We start from the raw sequence: 15,633 nt of genomic DNA, 5'->3' as shown, positions 1-15,633 counted from the left end.
CTACCGGCCATCCACCCCTACTGCATTTACTTACCCCCCTCCAAGAGCCCTCCCGACAGACCCAACCAAAACAGTGCCCAACCCACCCTAACCACTCTCATCGAACCAAACAGAAATAAGGGCAAAGAACCCCCCCTCAAAGTGTAACACTCCAACAACAATCCCCAACCACCCATCCTGACCCTCAGTTTGTGTCCAGTTTCTCGGCCTGAATAAAGGCCCACGCCTCCTCCGGAGACTCAAAATAATGGTGCCCCTTGTAGGTGACCCACAATCGCGCCGGCTGCAGCATGTCAAACTTCACCCCCTTTCTGTGCAGCACCGCCTTTGCCCGATTGTACCCAGCCCTCTTCTTCGCCACCTCCGCACTCCAGTCCTGGTACCGAACCTCGGTGTTCTCCCACCTGCTGCTCCTCTCTTTCTTGGCCCACCTGAGCACGCTCCCCCGATCAGCAAACCGATGAAACCGCACCAGCACCGCCCGCGGTGGCTCGTTAGCCTTGTGCCTCCTCGCCAGCACTCTATGGGCCCCTTCCAGCTCCAGGAGCCCCTGGAAGGACCCCGCTCCCATCAGCGAGTTTAGCATGGTGACCACATAGGCCCCCACGTCCGACCGCTCCAGCCCCTCCGGGAGGCTCAGAATCCGCACATTCTTCCGCCTCGACCGGTTCTCCATCTCCTCGAACCGTTCCTGCCATTTCATGTGGAGTGCCTCGTGCGCCTCCACCTTTACCGCAAGGCCGAAGATCTCATCCTCATTGTCAGAGACCTTTTGTCGGACCTCGCAGATCGCCACCCCCTGGGCCCTCTGGGTCTCCAGCTTGTCTATAGAAGCCTTCATCGGCTCCAGCAGGTCCGCTTTAATCTCTCTGAAGCAGCGCTGGATAACCTCCTGCGCCCACTGCATCCACGCTGCCTGGTCCCCGCCCGCCGCCATTTTGCTCTTCTTCCCTCGCACCTTCTTTGGGTTTACCACCATTTTTTTTAGTCGCCCTGCTCCTGGTCCAAGCCATACACTGTCGGAAACTATTGCAATCTCCTTCCTACACCGGGAAACGTCAAAAAAGTGCCGTTGGGGGCCCTGAAAAGAGCCCAAAAGTCCATTTTTAGTGGGAGCTGCCGAATGTGCGACTTAGCTCCGCATAGCCGCAACCGGAAGTCTAGCTGAGTGTTTTAGCAACAGATGAACTGAGACAGGGCAGAGCTCAGCAACGTTAAAGTTGGAAATATGCGTGTTAATAATGTTGCTGATATGATGGTTAGAAAATCATCTTGAGATCAGATACCAGATGGTTGCTAGGAAGAGGGTTAGAGTAAAGAACTGGGAACAGAGCTCGCTGCAGGGGCCAAATTTATATGGGAGGAAATTTCTGCTCATCCAATAGTGAATGTTGGACAATAGTCTGATAATTCAGCAACAAAGACATACCATCACAAGCCTATAAAAAATCATAGCAATCATTCCAAAATAAAGAAAGCTCCTTGTGGCTATGTCAATTCATCAGAGGAGGTTCAACCCTGTCGTGGAAAAATAAACTGGAACACGGAGTGAAAATTGATTTTTAATGGGAAGAAAGCATTCCTGCATGTATTAAGTTTTAAGATGGAACAACACTCCTCAATACAAAAAACACCCAGCCAGTCAGAATCAGATCTGATGAAAGGTCATCTGTTAATCCATCACAGATACTGCCTGCCCTGCTGTCCATTTCCAGCAGTTTCTGTGTTGCATTCAGATTTCAAGCACCCACGCTATTTTGCTTTATGTAGCTTAAGTGTAGTCAGTTTTATAATATAGGCAAATTAAGTACGAATTTGAACACAGCAAGGTCCTGCAAACAGCAATGAAACATCAGACTAGATGATCTGTTCTCTGCTGGTTGAAGAGTACATTTTGACCAGGGCATGTTATGCAAATTAGGGAATGGAGTTGAAAAACAATCATGGGGATTTTGAATATCCTGATATTAATTTGACAGAACCGGTAGGTAATGGGGTGAGGAAACAGGAGTTCCTACAATGTGAACGGGACTCTTTTCCAATACGTATGTGTAAAAAGTAAGATATTTGTAAAATGTGAAATATGTAAAACGGTCAAAAGAATATTCGCTACTGGATCCAGTATGGGAAATGGACTAGAGTAGGGGAAATCTATCCAATTCATGACTCCAATATAATGATAGAGAGCAGCACAATATGAAGAAAACCAGGTTAATAATTTGGTGAAAAGCTGAATGTGAGAGGCGGAAAATAGAATTTGGTAAAATATAATGGACAAATGATATCGAACAACAATGTGAAATCATAGTCAAATGGGAAACATTTAAAATGGCATTAACATTGCAGGAAAAAAAAAATATATATATATATATATATATATATTATATATATATATATATATATATATATATATATATAAAGGAAAGAACAAACAGAACTTTTGAGGCTCCATGGCTGAATAAAAACATCAAACAATGCATATCTCTTTCCTAAACCCAATTTAAGGCTGGGATTTTCCAGCCCCTCTATCGATGGGCATCACCATGGGCAGGATGGGAAAATTTGGATAAGGGCCAAAACTCAATTGAATTTTGCCAATTTTCCTGTCCCACCTGCAACGATGTCTGCCTCTAAAGGGGCCGAAAAATCCCATTCTCAGTATAGAGATAGATGAGTCAATAAGCGAATATTAAGAGGTTCAGAGAAAAGTCTTCTTTTCAAATGAAGGCAGAGAAACTGCAAAATGAAATCAAGGAACATAAAAATATAGTAAAATATTTTCCTGGCATATAAAGAAAGAGGAAAGCTATGGCGGAAGTAACACTACTCGGGTATAGACAGAATGGACCGATTTTTCACCCACATTCACACGAGTGCAAACGGCAACATGGGTGCAAAATCTCACAATAATTGGAAAATGCGATCTCGCTGATGAAATCTCGCTTTCAGGTTTTCCACCTTCCTAACTGATGATGTAATGAGGTTCCCATCCTTTTCAATACATTGAAATCTATCTAAATATAATTGAAGGATTCCCCCACCATATGTTCACTTACTGAATATTCATATCTTGCCAAATAAACACAGAAAATTCTGGACAATCTCAGCAGGTCTGACAGCACCAGTGGAGCGAAAAGGGAGCTCACGTCTGGATGACTCTCTCCTTCACCCCATTTTTGTTTCTATCAATTTATTTTATTTTCATTTCTTCTATTGATCTGTTTTTCCCTCACCATTGTTTCCCTCTGCCCCGCACCCCACCCACAATTCCGCTTGGGCCAACTGTTCCTCGTTGCCCTTTTACACACTGCTCAACTTTGTTCTGCCATTCACACATTCTAATCTCTTTATGTGCCACTTTCAGCACCCTTAACCTTAATCACTCCCATTTATATTCCTTTCGTCTTCTGTCCTCGACACCTTTGTCTATCGCCACCTATCGCTGGCCACCTAATCCAGCCCCACTGCTCCACAAAGTCACCCAGACTCGAAACGTTAGCTCCCTTCTCTCTCCACAGATGTTGTCAGACCTGCTGAGATTGTCCAGTATTTTCTGTTTTTGTTTCAATTTCCAGCATCAGCAGTAACTTGCTTTTATTTTCATAACTTGCCAATGTGACGTCACATCGGTGAGGTTTGCAACAGGTATTTAAAAACATGAAGCAGTTGAGGGGAGCCCGCCAGGGGTGCAAAGGTATGTGTAGCCACTGGTGGGACATGCCCCAACCCTGGGTAGGCCCTCCAAGAAGCTCCAATGGTTCCCTTTATGTGTGTGTGTGTGTGTGTGTGTGTGTGTGGTGGGGGGGGGGGTCCCCAGTGTTTGGGACAGGTAGTCATGGTATTTAACAATGAGAAATAAGTGCATTTAAAATTAAAATGCACACAGAATCAACTAAATGAAACCGCTGGTCTCGATGGATTGCATCCACATAATTAAAAAATATCAAGGCAACTGATAGCCCCCCCAAAAAAGTAGATATCTATTAACCCGTTAAAAATTGGTGTAATGCCAGAGGACTGGCAGATAGCTCATGTAATTCCTATATTTGGGAGAGGACACATCCAGGGAATTAAAGACCTGTCAGCTTAACATCACTGACAGAAAAAAATGGAATCCTATTAATGTAGAGAGCAGAAGAACATAAGAGTCAGAGTACAGAAGAGATTCTTCAGGCATGCACCAACAAAATTACACTAAATCTACACTAATTCCACTTCCCAGCACTTGTTTTGTAATTTCAAGTGCTCATCCACGTACTTTTTAAAGGTTGTGAGGTTTCCCGCCTCGACTTCTCTCCCAGGCAGTGCATTGCAGACACCCACCACTCTCTGGGTGAAAATATTTCCTCAAATCCTCTTTAATCCTCCTGCCCCTCACTTTAAAATGAAGCCCCCTCGTAATTGACCTTTCAACGAAAAGTCACAGCAGCTTCCTATCCACCCTATTAATACCCCTTATAATTTTATACACCTCAGAAGGTCCCCCCATCAGCATTCCCTGCTCTCCCAGAGCCTATCTACCTCTCTCAATAGCTCAACTGCTTCATCCCAGGCAACAACCTGGTGAATCTCCTCTGCACCATCTAAAAAGAAAAAGCATAATTTTTAGAAATATTTTTACTACATTTTTTTCAATTTTATACATAAACAGTAAACCAATAAAACAGTAACAAAGTCCCCCTCCCTCCCCTTGTGCAAAACCCCCAACAGAATACCCCCTAAATCCCCCTGAACAAATAATGGCGACCAGCTCTTTAAAGTACAAAATAAATGGCTGCCATCTCCAGTAAAACCCAATTGCTCCGCTCATGGAGAAGCTGACCTCCACCCAGCAGCACCTGCCTTCGAGCAGTGAGGCTAAGGCCAGGACATCAGCCCCCACCCGTCTGCAGTGCCAGCATGTCCAACACCCCAAACATGGCCCCCAAGGGACAGGGTTTCAGCTCAATTTGTAAAATCACCGACATGGTGCTGAGGGAGACCCAGAACCCCACAAGCTTAGGACATGACCAGAGTATGTGCAGATGATTAGCCAGGACCCTCCCATACCACTCACACTTATCCTCCACTCCCGCAAACTAACCTCCTCATCCTGAATTTGGTCAAATGGGGTCTATGCACTATCTTCAACTGTATCAACCCTAACCTCCTACATTGAAATGTTGCATTCACCCTGTGCAGAGCCTTGAACCACACCCAGTCCTCCAGCTCCAACCCCAACTCTTCCTTCCACTTAAGCTTTCACTTTTAGAGATTGATAACTTTTAAAAGTAAATTTGAACTTCCAGTTAATTCAAAGGATAACGCAACAGGACCTCACGGTTTTAAGACTTTTACTGCAATGGACTTAAAGCACTACTGACTAAACTTAATTTAAACCACAGAACAAAATACCTTCCTTTTTATTTTAACGCAAACAAAAAATACACTTCAAATGTGTACATTGCACTGCCCTTTGAGACATTTGATTCTCCAAAATCAGTCCAAGTGATTCTTTGCTCAAGAGCGTTTACTTCTGTTCTTTTCTCTCAGCCTGGAACTGTAACCGCAGAATTGTCCTTCACTGGAGACCTTCCCGCTTGCACAAGCTTGGCAAATCTTCCAACCCTGTTTTAATTTCTAACAAATTTAGTATTTTCAATCAGAGTGCGATCTCCCACCCACATTCTGCCGCAATAAACCAGAGATTTCCAGATTCTAACTGCTTTCTCTCTCTCTTTCCCATACCCTGGCAGACTAACCCGTCTGATATTCAGGGATATCTTAGAAACCATGTCTGTCTCAAACCTATTTCCATGCAACATGAATTACATGGTCTTGTATCCAGGTAGAACTGCTGAATAGCTATCCTTGAGGTTCTAAATCTTTTACCATGGAATTAATTGGACAGTTTAAAGCACAACTGGTCTCAACATTTTTATGGGACTTGGGAGACTCACAGTCTATCCACAGTTAGCACATAGGCTGCTCTCATTGCATCCAAGTGTAAACATCGGTCATCTTCTTCCTAGTAAAAAAAAATCTGGGTCCTCTCACCTTTAACAAGGAAACCACGCAAACATCAGGTCACATGACCCCTTTATTTCATCTTAAATTAAAGGTGCAGTCCCAAAACAATCTTAAAAACCCATCATTATAACATTGTGTTGGATTCAAAAAATGGTAACATCACTGAATGTCAAGGGGAGTGACTGAACTCTTTTTTTTGGAGATGATCATTGCCCAACTTATTTTGTGCCAATGTTACTGGTCATTAATTAATAGAAAACAGAGTTGGGATAAGAGAGGCAGTTTCAGGATGGCAACCTAGAACTAATGGAGTGTCATCGTAATCAGTGCTGGGGCCACAATTATTTACAATATATATTAACGTCATGGACGAAGGAAGTGAATGTGCTATTGGCAAGCTTGCGGATGACATAAAAATAGGTAGGAATGCAAGTGGTGAGGATGACAAAGTCGACAGAGCAGTATAGATAGGTTGAGTGGGGAAAAAAACTTGGCAGATGGAATATAATGTAAGAAAATGTGAAGTCATGCACTTTGGTAGGAAGAATAAAGGAGCTGAATATTATTTAATTGGAGAAAGGCTACAGAAAGCTGCAGCACACAAGAGATTTTGGGGTACTTGGGCATAAATCACAAAACATTAACATACAAGTTCAGCAGGCAATAGGGAAGACAAATGGAATGTTAATCTTTATTTCAAAGTGAATGGAGCATAAAAATAGGCAAGTTCTGCTACAACTATACAAGGCACTAGTTAAGACCATACCTGGAACACAACAGTTTTGGACTCTTTATCGAAGGAAAGATATACATTGGAGGTAGTCCAGAGAAGGTTCACTAGATTGATCCCGGGTATAGAAGGATTTTCTTATGAGGAGAGGCCAAGTAGGTTGGGTCTATGCTCATCAGAGGTTAGAAGAACGAGTTTAGACCTTATTAAATCCCGAAAGACGTGCTTGTTAGGTGAATTGGACATTCTGAATTCTCCTGGTGTACCCAAAAGGCGCTGGAGTGTGGCAACGAGGGGATTTTCACAGTAACTTAATTGCAGTGTTAATGTAAGCCTACTTATGACACTAATAAAGATTATGAAACAAAAAGGATTCTCAGGAGGCTTAACAGGGTGGATGGAGAGGTTATTTCCCCTTGTGATAGGGACTAGGACCAGAAGACAATCTCAGAGAAGGGGTCACCCATTTAAGAGGAATTTCTTCTCTCAGAGGCTTGTGAATCTGTGGAATTCTTTACCAGAGAGAGTTGTAGAGGGGTGCATTGGTCAAGACTGAGATAGACAGCCTTTCGGTGGTGGCCATGGAGTGGTCGCACATTTGGCAGCTCGTGCTCGACACGGCCTTCCTGCTCCTTTTCCCCGGTTGCCTGATGGATGTTTGGAGGAAAAAGGTGTAGAGCTGGTGGAGGAAAGTTATACTCCACTGGTGGGTTTGGTAAATGGATCCGTGGACCAGAAGTGGGTCTAGAAGGAAGGACTACAAGAGCAAGAAACTCTTTGTGCGACACAGGGGGAGATGGCGGGGAGTAAGGGGCCGGCCCTACCAGCCCAATGGTGCAGTTGGTGGACTTTCTGAACGAGAAGTTCAGCCAGCAGAGGAGGGAGGCTCCGGAGGACCTGGCGAAGGTGGTAGACCCGCTGAAAGTGGAGATCGACCGCATGGTTCTGAGGTTGGAGACCCAGAGCCAGGCGATCCAGAAAGTGGAGGCGGCGATGGGGGGAACACGAGGAGCAGCTTATCTCATTGGCGGCTGAAATTGGGACGCTGAGGGAGACCCAGATGTGGTTCAAGGCGAAAGTCGAAAATTTGGAGAACCGCTCCCAGAGCCAGAATTTGGGAGTTGTGACAATGCCAGAGGACATAGAGGGTGCGGACACAGGCTCATATGTAGCCAAAATGCCGGAGCAGCTAATGTGGGCGGGGGCCTTCGACCGCTCCTCGAGGTCGATTGGGCACATAGAGTGTAGATGAATGAGCTGCCAAGAGCGATGGTGGTGAGGCCTGAGGGGTTCCTGGATAAAGAGAAGATCTTGCGGGGGGCCAGGCAGACGAGGAGATGTACCTGGGAGGGTAACGACCTCTGAGTACACCAAGACCTGGGCGCGGAACTGGCAAAGAGCTGGATTCAACGAGTTATGGCTGCCCTCTTTAAGAAGGGGTGAAGTTCAGGATGCTGTACCCGGCCGCCTCTGGGTGACCCACAACGGCCACAAGCACTATTTTGGGACACCAGAGGAGGCAATGGAGCTTGAGAGACATTGAACTTTGGAGGAAGTGTGAGGAGATGTTGGTTCTCTCTCCTTTTTTGTTTTTTTGCTTCGTTTCTCTTTGGGTGATGGTCAGGGGAGAACCTCTCTTCTGAGGGATCTTTTTTTTGTGTGTGTGGGGTCCTTTAGTGGGATGCTGGAGGACCCTGAAGGATGGGTGTACCTTTTTCTTATTGCTATTGTTGTTTGCACTGTGGAAGCATGTGAGCAGGGGATGGGGGGGTGTGGGCTGGGGGGAGCTGCAAAGATGGGAATCAGTGGGTGGGTAGGACATTTGGCACCATGGGCGGGGCCTGCCAGGGTAGCTGGGCGGGATAGTTCATGGGAATGCAGTGGGGGGGGGGGGGGGGGGGGGAGGGGGAGAAGGAGCAGGTGGTTAGAGTGTTGGAGGGGGTGGGATTGTTGTTTTGTTTCAGGGAGGGACTGCTGACGGGGGTGGGTCTATCAAAGGGTTTAAGAAGGGTGTCGTGGAAATCATAATAAAGACAAATTCCTCGAGGTTCAATTTAATGGAAATTTATTTACACAAATATATTTGCGGAGAGTATTCTAGCTGCAAAGCCAGGGCACCGCACTCTTGAGTTATACAGCCGAAAACCATTATATTTATAGTGTGAAATAAACTTTGAAGAGAGAAAGCTTGGGAACATACGCAAGAGGAAATATGAATGTTTTGCCCCTGGTTTAAAAACAATTCGAGTACGCAGTATTTAGTTTACATTACTTGACCTACTTATTTTCGCTCAAAAGCAGTGTTAAAATATAGTCAATATTCCCAGCATGTTTCTAAATTGGTAACTCATTAACTTCCCTTCCACAAAGTGAGTGGGCGAAAGTGGACATCCAAGAGCGGGCCTGGAGGAACGTGTGGCGTAGGCTGGTCCAAGAGTGGTTATGGTTGATCAGCAGGGGATGGGGGTGGGGTGCGCCCCCCAAACCAGGTTGGTCATATGGAATGTGAGAGGGCTGAATGTGCCGGTCAAAAAGCCACGTGCGTTCGCGTACTTGAGTCGCCTAAATGCAGCCATGGGATTTTTACAAGAAATGCCTGTGAAGATCGGGGACCAGACGAGACTAAGGAAAGTGTGGATAGGGCAAGTGTAGCGGTTGAGGTGGGGAATACAGTAGCAGATTCGGTGGGAGGGGGAAGTTTGTGATGGTGAGCGGGAAATTGGAGGGGATGCCTGTGGTCTTGGTGAATGTTTGTGCCCCAAACTGGGACAATGTTGAATTCATGAGGCGGATGATCCCAGACCTGGACTCACACTGGCTGATTATGAGGTGGGACTTTAATACGGTTATCGAGCCAAGATTGGGCCGGTCAAGTCCACAACTAAAGAAGGTGTCGGCGGTGGTGAAGGAACTGAAGGGGTTCATGGATCGCATGGAGGGGGGGGGGGCAGGAGGAGCTGTGGGGGTTTGGGAAGCTGAGGGCGGAGGAATTTTTGTACTTCCCCATAGTAATAGGCTGTACTCGTGGATCGATTACTCTGTGGTGGATATGTCTCTGCTGGGAGGCGTGGCTGACTCGAGGTATTCAGCGATTGTGATCTCTAACCACGCGTCACTTTGGGTGGACTTCAGGTGAACTGGGGGGGGCTGCAACGCCCACGGTGGAGATTAGATGTGGGGTTGCTAGCGGATGAGGTGGTGTGAGCGTGTGGGGGCTGCTATTCGGGGATAGGTGGAGCTGAATTTGAGGTTTTGGCTGCCGCGCTATGGGAGGCGCTTAAGGTAGTGGTCAGGGGGAGTTTATCTCGATCCGGGCACGAGGATAGGACTGAGTGGGCAGAGATGGCTAGAGATGGTGGAAGAGATTCTGCAGGTGGACAGGAGGTACTCGGAGGCCCCGGAGGCAGGGTTGTTCAAGGAGTGGCAGAAGCTCCAGATGGAGTTCGGGCTGGTGTCTACAGGGAAGGAGGTTGAGCAGTTACGAAGGGCCCGGGGGGCTATGTATGAATATGGGCAGAAGGTGAGCAGGATGCTAGCTCATCAACTTAAGGAGGAGGCGGTGAGGGAGATCGGAAAGGTGAAGGATGGGGGGGGAACAGCAGTTTTGGACCCGGTGGGGTGAATGGGGTTTGTGAGGAATTTGGTGGCCAAAATGAGTAGGTTCTTTGATGGGGTGGAGGACAGGTGTGGGTGGTGCGCAGAGAGGCCCCCAAACCATGTTCACATGTTTTAGGCATGCCCAAAGCTGAAACGGCTTTGGTAGGGGTTCGTAGACGTAATGTCCGAGGTGTTGAGGGTCTCGCATCCAGAAGTGGCGATATTCAGAGTGTCGGAAGACCCGGGAGTACAGGGGGCGAGAGGCGCTGATATTTTGGCCTTTGCTGGAGTGGAGGGACTCAAGGTCACCGAAGTGACCTGGCAGAATTCCTCAGGCTGGAAAAATCAAGTTCACCTCAAGGGGTCAAGACTGAGATAGACATTTTAATCAGTAAGGGAATCAAGGGTTATGGAGAGAAGGCAGGAAAGTGAAGTTGAGGATTATCAGATTAGTCATGATCTCATTGAATGACAGAGCAGACACGATGGGCCAAATGACCTACTTCTCTCCTACATCTTAGGCCATTTATCAGCTCATGCCCAAACGCTGACCTGGTCTTGCTGCATACTTCATTATCTGAGGAGCCCCCAACGGCATCATCCTCAGTTAGAAACGCTTACTAGTCTTATGTTCACATCAGGACTGATTCCATGAAAGAGAAAAGCCACCAGTAATACCTCACCCCCCCCCCCCCCCCCTCACCTCTCACCCTCCAGATACAATTCATGCGTATCTTATTCCTTATCCAGTTTAACTGAGTATTTATGACAATACCCATGCCCTTGCTATAATGCTGAAAATATGCATCTTAACTAGACAATGTCCATGGCTGAATAGGAAAACTTCTAAATCTACATATGCCCAATCTACATCGACCAAAGCAAACACAAGTTGCACTGAAGTATACAAGTCATGGCTTGCCAAATATGCAACCTACCAGTTTCCATGCAGCAATGTCAGAACATTAACAGTGTCGCTAACATCATAATTTTGTGGATAGGCTGGATGGACCAATGGTCCATCATTGTTCATATAAACAGCAACATGGCAGACCACCACAACTTTTTAATAAAGGCTTTCTTCAAGCATTCAAAAGAGAACTGAATAGGTTTTTGAGTGGGGTACTAGGGAAATGCATTTCCTAGTCACTGCCATCTCCTGGAACTTGGCTGATTGCACTCAGGGATCAGCGAGGAAAATTTTCCAGAGTTTCTTTTCCTAAATTGGCATACGGGTTTATGGCCCCTTTTTCCTCCCCCAACAGATTGTATGATATGCTGTTGAGGACAAGTGTGCATGCATAAGGTGTAATATGGCAAAAGCTTGGCAGTCCTGCTTGTTTTCTCGTCCTTCATTCACATAATACTATTTGTACATCACAAACTTCTGGTGTTAGATCAATGCCCGAGAGGATTGTATTGATGCCATGATTATAGAATAAAAGGAACACTGTAGAAAGAAAATTGTTTTTAATGCCCCTTTTTAAAAATAGGTACAACTTGCAGCTAACTTTAGATCATTTCTAATTTTTAAAAAAATATTTGTTTGAATTGAATATGTTTATGTCAATGTGGCTTGAGAAAAAGCATTGAATTGGCAAAGCTGTAGCATAGAATGAAAAAGCTATTAGAGATTGCGGACCCGGCCGCTTTCCCATTAGGTTGACTGGCAACATTTCTATGAAAAGTTAAAACTGTCTGTAGTAGGTGAGCAAAGAATACAGAAACTATTTTCACAACATATCCCAATATTTGGATACAGTATACAACAGGGATCAGTGAGGAAAGTTTATGCACGCACACTTGTCCTCAACAGCATATCATTCAATCTGTTGGGGGAGGAAAAAGGGGGCATAAACCCATATTGCAATTTAGGAAAAGAAACTCTGGAAAACTTTCCTCACTGATCCCTGAGTGCAATCAGCCAAGTTCCAGGAGATGGCAGTGACTAGAGAAATCAAGAGAAGAGTTGAACCAGCTCATTTTGTTTTACTAAACAACAGCCTGCAGTATCTATACATATTCAATAAACATACATATTCCACTTACACCCAAATTTATTTTCATTTTAAAAAGCAAAACCACTGCAATCTTATGAAAAAAAAAATCAATTTAAGGTGCTAATTTCAGTAATAAAGTATGGCAGATATAGCCAATTTCAGCTTCAAAAGAAAAAGGGAAAATTAATGAAAATAAAATATGGATGCCTATAAACCACTGACTGATGATGTCACAAGCAGCTCTACACAGATAAGCATCAATCTTACACAATTCCTGAAGCGATGGTATGCCTTGTTGCCAGGCAACAACCACTGGAAAGAATCTACAGGCTGCATATCATTCAAATGCTGTAAACATGGACACTGTACAGCACATAAAAGATATGCTGATATACACACACCCTTAGAGCCTATAAGCACATATGACTCAAAAAAAGACTCAGTCGAATGAGAAATAGCATCCAAAATTGAGGAATTTCATAAACTCACAATTAATCAGAACTATCTGAGGCTATGATGCAGGATTGATACTATCGCAAAGTCTTCACATCATGTAGATAGGTCCATGAAATAGTACTTTACCTTTAAAGAGCAGCTATTCTAGAAATAAATATTTCTTAACGCTTTGCAAAATGAAAATTAAGCTGATATTTCCATGAAATTTAAAGGAGTTGCTGTTCTGCCAAATGAATGCTTGCCTTCGTCCACAATTCAAACACTATGATGCTGGCATGCACAGCAGTTTTCTCTGCCCATTTCATTTCTTATCCTCTTAATGCAACGCCTTAAAGTCCATGTTAGAATGTTATATGTAATTCAAATGTGCTACAATATATTGAGCCCATTCAGTTCCCAGAGAATAGTGGACTTGAGGAACAGGTTTCCGTTTCATGAGATGAATGTTAATTTGCTGTAATTCTTTCAAATAAAAGGTGGACCTGTTTTTACCTGCGACAGAGATCACCTTGTACAAGGGGTAGGTACTAAGGGTCAATGTGATTTCCTGGATATGTTATGATCGTGTAAAGGGTGGGAGAGGAATTTTCCAGATGTTTTCTCCCTATTAGTTAACCTTTTTTAAATATGGTTTCTCAATTCCCCTGGGAGATTATTAAATCGAATCTAGGTATCAATGTCGTGAAGTAATGGCAAATATATATGGGGCAGGCTAGATGGTCTTGTTGTTCTTTCCCTGTCCATCATTTTATTTTTATTCATTCATGGGATGAGGGAATTACTGGTAAGGCTGGCATACATTGCCTATCCCTAATTTCCCTCGAAAGGTGGCAGTGAGCCACCTTTGTGAATACAACTGTTTGAAATAGGATAGTTCAACCACACTGTTGTAGGCCTGGGCCAGATTAAGAAGCCAATCCAATAGTTTCAATGGACACCATTACTGATGCTACTCTTTTTACTCCAGATTCTATTCAAATAATTAAATTTAAATTCCTACGCTGGCACGGTGGAATTTGAATTTGCCTTTGCCTCCGAGTTACCATTCCAATAACATAATCACTATGCTACTTGTACCTGCCATTTTGCACGCGAAACTATTCAAAAATGTCAATTTATTTTCCATGGCTTATGTCAGGTTTCAAAAAGGTGAAATTGCTAGTTTGAAGTTCTTAAAACAATTTATTAAGAATTAGTTTTCATTTGAGAACCACAATTCTCATTTTGTATTCTGCTTTGCTGTGCAACAAGTACAAATTAAACACTACAGCACTGAAGTATCTACATATCACAATAAACCTAGCTTTTTAAAGGCACAGATGAACAAAAAATCTCAAGCACATTGACTAACTAACAATGATATAAATTTGTCGGATTTAAAACTCATCAACAGAAACATGCGAATATTTGCATAGAAATTTGGATGAGAGGAGATTCTGCAATAGTTGCCTTTTCTGAACGAAACTGTTGTCACATTTCCACTGCCCCAGACAGAACAAGATACATTACACGTCATGGCTGAGGATATCCAAAGAAAATAAAAGGCAAAGCTTCAACCAATGGGTTAGCAAATTCCATAATAAATAACCCTTAAGTGTATTTCCTTGATCAATGTTATTTACTCAAAAATACCAAATAAACAAATTTAAACTCCAGATATTTAATAAATAAAATTAAAATCAAACAGTGAAACAGACCTGAAAACTTAGGTATTGAGATTAAGTATACTCTTATGGTTTCATAATCCTCTGGTTTCTCGAACCTTGAGGCAACCAGCACCATTCTCTTTTTTCCCCTCATCTTTCTTCTCATTTTTCTGTCCCTCCCTTCCATACATGTCTAGTTCCTTCCATCTCTGGCCTCTTCAATCATGTTTCTCCCATCCTTTCCTACCGTGATCACCTCCCTCTCTCTCTCCCTCCACCATTTATCCCTTACCTCCTTCCTTCCCTTCCCTCAGCTCCTGCCTCCTCACTTTCATTTGCTTCCCAACCCTCTTGTTCAAACCATCATCTCCTTTTAAATCCTTCCCCCCACCCCTCAACTTCCATCATTCCTCTCCCTCAACAATCTCCAGTCACCACATCCACCTTCCCTCCTTTCTGCTTCCAACTCCAATCCGTCCACCTCCTCGCTCCTTTCACCGCCTCCAGCTGACTTTCCAACCCTTCATCCTGTCTCAATAGTCCCCCTCATACCTGCTTATTTCTGCCATCCCTCCCTCCAACCCAAACACTGCTTTCGCCCGTCATGCCCTCGATCTCTTTCGCTGCCCTCTCGACCCTTTCTCCTTTTCATCCACACCATATCCTTCAACCGACTCCACCCCCTTGATGTCCTCTTCACCCTCCACAATGTCCCATCTCGACATCCTCATCATCAGCCCTCCCAACCCTTTTGTCATCCTCCATTTCGCTCCTCCTTTCCTTCTCCACATCTCAATACTCTTTCTCCCCCTCCAACTGTTCCATCTTTCAACTCCTTCCTCCTGTCGCCCCTTCCACCACCCACCTGCTGTCTTCACTCCCTGCCCTTGCCCCTTCCACCAGTCCTCAGCCACTCCTCATGGTCTTATCACCATCTTGTCCCACATCCACCATCAGTCCTCCTAGAACATCCTCCCACCATGTCCTCCATCCTCATCCTCCCCTTCTTTGTAAGGGAACAGACAGGCGTTTCTGTGGCCGCAAACGAGACTCCAGGATGGTATGTTGCCTCCCTGGTGCTAGGGTCAAGGATGTCTCGGAGCGGGTATAGGACATTCTGGAGGGGGAGGGTGAACAGCCAGTGGTCGTGGTACTCATCGGTACAAACGACATCGGTAAAAAAAGGGATGAGGTC

At 44.7% G+C, this 15,633-nt stretch overlaps 1 protein-coding gene across 2 annotated transcripts in view; it reads right to left on the bottom strand.

The window, feature by feature from the left end:
* The window catches only part of pam (peptidylglycine alpha-amidating monooxygenase), a 445,162-nt gene that overhangs the window by 427,859 nt on the left and 1,670 nt on the right, over nucleotides 1-15,633 (bottom strand). The window contains exon 1 of one of the 2 annotated variants that reach the window (XM_072516375.1): nucleotides 5,940-6,034. The exons of the other annotated variant lie outside the window; for it this stretch is intronic. The gene's annotated coding sequence lies outside the window, so the exon portion shown is untranslated. Of the gene's footprint in view, nucleotides 1-5,939; nucleotides 6,035-15,633 lie in introns of those variants that run through there. 2 annotated transcript variants of the gene reach the window in all.

The sequence above is a fragment of the Scyliorhinus torazame genome, chromosome 9 (genome assembly GCF_047496885.1).
Source record: "Scyliorhinus torazame isolate Kashiwa2021f chromosome 9, sScyTor2.1, whole genome shotgun sequence".
Taxonomy (NCBI): Eukaryota; Metazoa; Chordata; class Chondrichthyes; order Carcharhiniformes; family Scyliorhinidae; genus Scyliorhinus; species Scyliorhinus torazame.
Note: the sequence above shows the minus strand (reverse complement) of the source record. Positions and strands in the feature narration are given on the sequence as shown.